Source organism: Brienomyrus brachyistius, chromosome 7, assembly GCF_023856365.1.
Source record: "Brienomyrus brachyistius isolate T26 chromosome 7, BBRACH_0.4, whole genome shotgun sequence".
In the NCBI taxonomy this organism is placed as follows: Eukaryota; Metazoa; Chordata; class Actinopteri; order Osteoglossiformes; family Mormyridae; genus Brienomyrus; species Brienomyrus brachyistius.
In genome coordinates this window covers 14,471,658-14,480,843 of record NC_064539.1, presented here as the reverse complement: position 1 = coordinate 14,480,843, position 9,186 = coordinate 14,471,658, and the positions used below count along the sequence as shown (strand labels likewise).

The window sequence follows — 9,186 nt, the reverse complement described above, 5'->3', positions numbered from 1 at the left end:
TGAGAAAAATTACAGTGTATCCATGTATATTAAAGTGCAGCATACAATTGTGTTGTGTAATGAACAATAGTGTTAAGACAAGTGTATAACAGTGGATAGAGTTCATATATATAGAGTTCATGTTAGGAGTTCAGTTATGAGATAGTGATTGTCACCCCAAACCTCCTCAGCTGTCTCACGTGGTAGAGATATTGCCTTACCTTTTTGGACTGGGCTTGTATATGTTCGGTCAGGTCCTCTGTGATGTTTATAATAGATTCAGCCATGGGCATCGCCCAGGGAAATCAAATTAGCAAGATGGCAAGGTCCTAATTTACAAAACCTAAATTTTAAGATTTGAATCTCAGTGCAGGGGCAGGCAGGTGATGGCAGGCAGGTGCTGGTGCTGCTTCTGTAGGCAGGATGAACAGTGGAACAGCAGCAGGGAAGGAAGGAAAGATGTCACAGGCAGATGGAAAGGCAGGACAGAAGGACATCACTGGTATCAAAAACATCGCAGGCAGCAAGGTAGGCAGAATATTTTGATTGTCTCTAGGCAGCATGACCCAAGAGGGGTAGGAGAAATAATGCATACTGTCTTTGTACCTTGTCTGGCACTATGTGTATGTTCATCTGTGCACTATATTCTTGCTGTTGTATGAACCAGAATTTCCCCCTTTATTATTTCAATTTATAAATATTCAACTGTCTGTTTACAGTTACATTGAAGTGTTTTAGATTACAACCAAAACTCATAGTTTGAAAGGTGACATTTAGTAAATATGTTCCACCACTTGTTAAAAATTAGATTTTTAAAATGTTTTGGGTTTGAAAAAAATCAACCTGGAATGTCCCTTTGGATGAATGCAATGCATTCATTTTCTCAGTTGTTGCTTTCATCACACTTTCAGTGTACCATACCAAAATAACCAGGTATCTTAAATCATGTCAGCTGCTGAAGTGTCTGTGTGATATTCGGCTAGAGCCACACTTACTGAGACAATCAGATTAGCATATCAAACCCTTTGCCAAACACAAATGGTTAGATGTTAAATTCCTCGGGAAAAGGTTAATTCAGATGGAAATGAACTGGGGTAAGTTTCCCGAAGGCTTTTTAAAGCTACATCGTTCGTAAGTTCTATGTTAAAAGATAGAACTTACAAATAACGTAGCGTTAAGAAGGCTTGTCATAGCAGCATGCTCTCTCCTCCTTCCTAATTCCTTTTGCTGTCAGTTTGGTCATTTCTGTAATGAGTCTTAGTGACAGCATAATTGTTCTATGTCAACCTGAAGAAAAAGATTCAAGCTCCCGTTGAACTTTTTTGAAGACTGATATTTCTGTAGGTCTGTGTATTTAGATTTTGGGTAATCCTATATTTATCACTTACAACAAACAAAAGTAACTGGGAAAAGGTAAATTCTCAGAAACATCAAACACAAGAAACCTAGTACTTGATTTATTAAACTGCCTTTTGCCCAGAGTATTTTAATTCCATTTCATATTATTTGGTGTTTGGAGAACTGCTTTATTTAAATAATTAAATATACAGTACATGGATAATTGTTGTTTATTTTGTTAATCCTAGTTCTGCTGTAATCATTTAGTGCCTAAACATTGTGGTTTATCATTTGTAAAGTTTTATAAATGTGAGTAGTCATAGGCATATGGTACAACAGCAGTTACCTTTCTCTGGAAACCTGCAGTTTCAGAAACTATTCAACTGCACCTGAAACCATTTGCGCTAATGTCTGCTTTCTTCACCAAAATGACAGGTACCACTTGAGATGTAGTAAATATGAGAATTTAGAAACCAGCATAAAAACATAGAATTAAGAATTATCCAGAAAACCCACAGGATTTTTGCAAACCTCCAAATATAGTCTAACATTTCAAGACTGAATATGCATTTGTGTCTGTGTGAGTAACATAATTACACATAAATATTGCACATACGTTATGTGAAAAAATATGAACATTCATTGTTATATTAACACTTTACACATAAGCTATACTGACCTAATGCTGTTGAATCCTGCTAACCAACTGACATGGGCATGTACAAAACTGTTGGTCTTTGTCTAAATTATGCTGGTTTGCTGGAGTGTGAGCACAAACATGGGTAATTAAGAGTTTGCTGGTTGATGTAGTTAAACTGTAAGTGAATTATTCAGAGGGTGTTTTATAAACACATTTTTAAGGTTGCATTATTGGTCACAATTTGAATCTTGAGGTTTTACAATCATAAAAACAAAATTATAATAGACTGTGCCTACTTTAGGTGATGTTATTAAAGAAATATAAGTATTTTTGTTTCCAAAATGAAATGCTGAACACTGTTCATAAAAATAAATTATTTTTCATGCAGATTTTCATAATTTCCATCTCCTATGAGCAGAAATATGACTGAACTAATAAGCAGTAAATCCCATTACATATACGTATTAAACATGCATCTTCAGATATATTCAATATCCACATGTTTTACAATTATGTATGAATGTACTGCATTTCTGCTTTTACACTGTGCATGAAAACACAATGCTTGGCTCTGAACAGTGAATGTTTTTGTTTATTTTGAACTTAACTGCACTCTTCCAAAAGAAATGTTAAATAAGATATTGTCTGCTACACTCAATTAGTGTATTACATTAAATTTCCCACTTGATTCAGATTCATAAGGCTTGGAAGCAAAATGGACAGTAATAAGGAAAAAGCCACTTATGGAGAGGTTTTAATTCCATTGTACTACCAGGACCTTATCACTTCAAAGTCTTGACCTACTTACCGATCCCAGTGTTTCCCAACCCAGTCCTCGAGGAACCACGTTTTTGCTTCCTCTCAGCTCCTAGTGCACCTGTACCAGGTATTTAGTGTTCTTGACAGGCTGGGAGCTGGGAGGGAGCAAAAACGTGGACTGTCCGGGGTTCCCCTAGGACTGGGTTGGAAAACACCAACATATCCATTTGATTTTGTTGAGAACATTAGAGATTTTGTATGCTTATGATATTCAAAAAGCAATCACGGCTCTTTTACAATTCACATTAACAGTATGGAAATCACCAGACACCCCAACTCCAGCTCCCAATCTAACACTGGTCTACAAATTTTTGAAAGTTGTTTGCTTCAGCAATAAAATCTGCCAATTCTGATGCATTTCGATGTGCTGATTTCAAATATGACAATAAAACAGGCTGACTGGCTCCTGTTCAAAAGATATTTAATATTTTCAGTTATGCGATCATACACATTGTCAAATATACTATATGTTTATCGTATAGTGGCTCATATTCATTTAAACACAGACCCTTTAACCTTTTTTTTACAACAATTGGCTCATTATTAGCATCTGTTATGATTCAAAAAGCAAACGCCATCATGTATTACTATGTAATTCTTATTAATTAGTCACTGTAGTTACTTATGCAGTGTCGGTGTCAATCGTTATTCAGTGTCTAACTGCCGCTTCTTAGCTCGCCTCTTGTATTCATTAAATTGAGCATCTCATGTCACTGTCCAGCAATAGTAAGTTCCAGATCCCGGACAAGGTCATTCAGTTCTGGTTGTGTTATGAGGTGTGGTTCTGAGAAGGAGCAAGGATATATAGCAAAACTGAACGGCATTGTTCACGCATAACCAAGGCATCTTTGGTCACTCCGAAACATCAGCGCGTATATATAACAAGACTTACTGATCCAGTACCGTATCTTAAATATTATAGCCAATCAACATTATTAGTAATCATTTCGTTATTAGCAACACAAAGTTAGTATAATCTGGGAAAATTTTTTTAAGAAGCATTTTGACTGTAAACCAATGTAATTAGAAGTAGAACAGGCAACATCTTTTTTAATCTGAATAACGGACAGGGAGAGGTAGGGAGAGATCATCGATCTTTTCTTTGCTGGGTTTACTTGTCTTTAACAAGAGCCCTTGGATGGAATTGTTCTATTAAAAAGACCTTCAAATCAACATTATATGCAATTTGTGATGCAATTTGTGTTGGAAGTGAATATTATGTTGTCACATTTAAGTCTCTCCAAAACATTGAGAATGTTTATGTAAGTACAAAATCTTTTATACGATATGGAACCACATGATGGAAACAGCACACAAAAATATAATTATAAGCTTAGATATTCTGGCATCGTTCGTGGCATATACACAGAAAGCAGAATAAATAGACTGTTTCCAGCAAAAATGTACATAAAAATACTCTTTCCTTCAAAATGTGAATTATTATAACTTAATGCATGCCAGGAAACAGACATACGACACTATACATCATAGTTTCTTATTTTGTTATTATTAGAATTCTGGAGGGATCTTACTCAGACAATAATCCTAAAAGGATTTCCCTCAGTTACTTCTAAAATAAATATTGAAATTAAAATGTTAATATGAAAGGTACTTTTATTATTTTCTGATTCAACGACCCTGTGCCCTCACTTAGTTTTATGTTATAACAATAGTGACCAAGAATAACACCAGCATCCTCCACACTGAAACCCATCAAATTTACTGTTCATCAGTTTCCACTCAGTGTAATATGATTCAAGCCTCTCAGCAAATTTTCAGCAAAATAAGACACAGCTTTTCCATGTACTAAGGCAGTGTATTGTAAATATGTGTTTTAAGATTAACTTATTCTTCGAATCATTTAAAAATTGCAGTATAATGACTGCTAGACATATGTTTTGAAATAGAATCTCCCTCAGCTTCCTGACTGAGGTCACAGATACAGGCAAGCCAAGAGATGGAGAAAAAGTCCTGGATTGCATTGTTTTGCTCAACTGGTGGTTCATAGGATTCTGAATGTTATATCTGTATCAGATCTGCCCAAGCCTAGTGCATGTATAATGTGCTTTATGGATTAATGTATGATGTATATTACCATAGCAGTCCTTCAGGTGGTGTGGTGGTGGAATTGGCAACACCTTTGCCTCATACCTCCAGGTATAGGGTTGAGGCTTCAAATCATACCTCCATCTTTCAAGCTTGCACGCCCATCCAGTGGCACACAGGATTCTTCTGGGAACTCAAGCATATCCCCCGCAGACCAAAAAAATATGTAAGTATGTTAATTCACTTCTCTAAAGTGCCCATAGTGTCTGGGCATATCTGTCCTGTGATGGATTGACATCATATTAGTTCTCTCATTCATCTTAAGAATAATTTATTATATTACTTTTCTCATTCATCCAGCGATCTATCCATCCATTTTCTGAAACCTCTTATCCTATTCAGGGTAGTGTGGATCCGGAGCCTATCCTGAAGGCAACAGGCGCAAGGCAGGGAACAACCTAGGATGGAGCGCCAACCCATCTTTTTTCATTTAGTTTTAGAATAATTTATGACAGGTAAAATCTTAACAAATAAGTAATTATCAGATTAAACAGTAATGAAATAATTATCAGTATTGATTACACTGGATTTGGACAAAATACTATTGGGCTTTTTACACACATTTTTCATGCAAAACCATACAGATATTTTTAGTCAGACACAGCATGATAGAACATAAGCTATATATCAGACCAGGGATATAGCAGTAGTTTTAAGGTATCCCCACGCTGTACCCTCATATTAAATACAACCTTAAAACATTTCATCATTTGATTCAATTTATTGTGTAGCAAGTTCAAGAAAAGAAGAAAACTACAGCCATTCACATACAGCGGACAAACTGAACTCTTAACCATTCCTAATAAACTGCTTTGTTTAAAAACAGCATGCATAAGCAACACGACCAACACGAGCTCTTCCCTTGACATGGTGAGAAATTTTAATAAAGAAGGGATGAGGTAATCCTTGATTCTCTGACTTCCAGGAGACTGAAAGCCAACACCAACTGTGGAAAGCAGGGGGTTGTGGGGCGGGCTGTCACCATGGTTTTCACCATGACAATGCTTTCTTTTTTACCTTTGACGCACGCTAAAGAGTACGGTTAAAGGTTCTACAAAAGAAACAGCTGTAGCCTCCTTCCCTTGGCCTTGAAGATACCCTTTTCAGTGCTGATCAAAATAAATCCAAAAATAAGAAAAAAAGCAAAGAAAGAAACACTTTTTGTACATTTGTGCCCAAGTAGAGCTAAAAAAAATCATGTTAAAATCAGCGCTGATTATTGGTTTTCTTTATTTGTAAATGTGTACCTCATCTCCTTTATATATCTCAGAACAAAATCAGACACAACATTAATGTGATTAGCATTGATGATAAAACTAAATAAACTTTATAAAAGTTTAGTTTCTTTTTCTTTTTAGTTCGGCAATGTAATTATTCTTCCTGAGGAAGAAAACAGATTGCATAGCAAGAAAAGAAAGACAAAAGTGATTCACTGTAATTGCCTGATGTATCCTGCATTCCACATATTATCTGTCAGAACTTGTAATGCAAATCTTTCATTTAGAGTGGCTGATAAGTCCCGGGCTTGTTCTCCTGCAGTCCACTTTCAAATGCCCTCATGTTAGCATTTTCTTCTGAAGTTCATCAAGATATACAGACAAAAATGATCCTTGCAAAGAAAGGTTTGCAATTAGGACCTTTTTTGTTGTTTCCATCGTCGAAAAGTGTAGGTTAGGGATTCAAACACACCTTTTCTGGTAAATGAAGCAGTGTGGATTTAGCAGCCAAGTTTTGAAATGTACAAGAATGAGACGCTAGCTGAGATGGGCTGTGCGGGCCTCTGGTAGAGTCTCGCGGGTTCTCTTTCACAATGTTATGCGTGATCTTGTTGCCGGCTGGACTAGGCTGGGCTCGATTTTCCAGTCAGTCTCCTAATCACTTCCCTCCCTCTAGCTCTACTCGCAGACAGCAGCCAAACTTCTCCCTTTTGATTTATAGCTGCCTCAAGAAAGGGTCGGTCAGGATTTTATGGCTTAAAAAAATCTTTCCTGGGGAGAGTGTCATTAACCAGGTTTTGTGCACATATAAATGCTTGCATTTTAAAAACATTTCGGGTAACTTTCAGTAAGTTGCTTCAGGCGCTGGTCATAGTTTATGCAACATCTTCAGCACTTTGGCGTTCTTTGACATTTGAAAAACATGGTTAACCCCTCCTACACCTCTGCATACATCTTTCTATCATACATGATGCATGTTTAATATGTTTTTTTTTTTTTACCAGAATCCATGGTGATATGTTACAATTTTAAGGATAGATCATGCGTTTTTTTTTTTTTACTTGTTTTCTCAGGCAGTAACAACATTTATTTTATTAATACAAACTACAATGTTTGCAAAGTTTCTCAGTTGTCATTTCAGTTTCATCTCTGTTTGCTCTTGGGTTAAAATAAAGTCCCTACTCATCAACACTGAAAGGAAGCCAGAATTAGCGGTATAGAGGGCATTAGTTAAACAAATACTGATAAAGATTCAAATTCAGTGCTTAACAATAGACACCTTTCCAGAGGTAATCCATCACGAATGTGCAACAATGTGTTTAGAGCACATTCAAAATGATAACGTTTTTTTTTAAAGTAGTGTAAAAAATAGCAAACTGAAAACTGCTTTAGTGTCAGTATTAAACATTGTCTTGGGGGGGGAGACATTTGCTGGTGTCTTCAGTTTCAGAGTGTAACATTCATTTTCCTCATTGGTTTTGTGGTAGACAGGGTCCAGTGTCCTTTAGCGCTCTGGAATATGTTTCATGAAATTCTTAGAAAAAAAAAAAAAGTTTCCTTTTAGGTCAGAATGTTCCTATACTTCATATTCATTAATTACTCTGAAGTTCCATTTGTTCTTCATTTACAAAACCACTTAAACTCACTCAATAGTTTAACATATTTATGACCCTGCCCCGTTTTTCTTTTATCAGAGACTGTACCAAGACTGTTCCTTAGGCCTGGGTCTTCTAGAAAGCCTTCGCAGAAGAAAAGAGGAAACATAAAGGAGGAAATGAATGTGCAAAGAATGAATACCTTCAAGACAACGACTGGGCACAATTTGGCCCATGCCCCCAGGGGTCAGCTTAATGGAGTGAAGCCTCGGCCCTTATTGAGTCCATGGGAGACTATTAACTCCTAACAACTCTCCAGCTTTGCTTCATTATTTCTCTTAAAGGGTTCGTCATAGCTGCACTCGCACAGATTGATTGCCAGATTTCTGGCAGCTTTGCTTTTCACTCATTGTGAATCACTCTACACTATGCCAGAAAGCGATCCCCCCCCCCCCCAAAAAAAAAGAAAGCATCTACAGATATATCACTATTGCAGCATTATTTCAAATGTTAATTTCAAGACCCCACTCAAAATGTAAGCGTTTGAATATTAAAAGTCATTATAAAGTGAGCTTGGGGGCTTGTCTGAAGAAGTTGGAGTACTTACTCTGTGACTGTAAATTAAGAGGACAAACATAAGCCTATTGAACACAGATGTTTATTATTTTGTCTTTAAGAACAAGAAGTGAATGCAGATGGAAAATGCCACTTGTGCAACAGGGAAAATGTGAAAGTGTCAGTAATATGTTTTGCAACTTTTCTAAGACAGTCATACTGCGATTTTCTGCATCTATGCTGAACAAATATCTTAGCAAATAGAAAAGCATTTTTTGCTTAAGATATGTGGGCCTATTTATGGAATTTACAAAGATTAACAGTTTGGTTTCAGTAAATGGCTTCCTAACAATTCAACCTGTAAATAAATGCACAGTATGTAAAGTATTAATTATAATGCTTGCCTGAACAGTGATATGCATAAAAAAGTAGAATTTGAAAAGCTTTCTGATACAAATGAACTTGCTCCAAAGATTAAGCTATCAGCAATTTTGAAAGCAAAAGTACGTTTTATGTAAACGTTTTTTTGCACTATATAATTATTGTTACTAGCTAATAATTAGTAAATTCATCACACTTGATTACATAAATGGCACAAATACTACCGTCAGGCACTGGTTATCAATGAGAAGCGGGTTATGTTTCTTTAAGACAAGCACATAAATTGTGTGGATCACCTCTTTCTTTGAAACGGCATTGTGCAGCCTGAGTTTCCCTTCTGGGTCAGTGAAGGTATTGAAGTTTTAATGACCTGCCATGGTAGATTACACCACACAGCTGTCCCGGCACCGTGGAAATTAAGTTATGCCCCGTGTCAGCAAGTTTTGTGTTCTCTCTCTCTCTCTCTCTCTCACTCTCACTCCCCCCCCCCCCCCCCCCCCACTTCTCCCCCATTCCCCACATTACTGCATACTCCTCCATTCTCGCGTGATGTGGG

At 36.7% G+C, this 9,186-nt stretch overlaps 1 long non-coding RNA gene across 1 annotated transcript; it reads left to right on the top strand.

Moving 5' to 3' along the window:
* The first annotated feature begins 400 nt into the window (after positions 1–400).
* Positions 401–8,123, top strand: LOC125746467 (uncharacterized). Its single transcript, XR_007398977.1, has 3 exons — positions 401–507; positions 4,934–5,048; positions 7,794–8,123. It is a non-coding gene; the product is annotated as an uncharacterized LOC125746467 (long non-coding RNA).
* Positions 8,124–9,186: the final 1,063 nt, after the last annotated feature.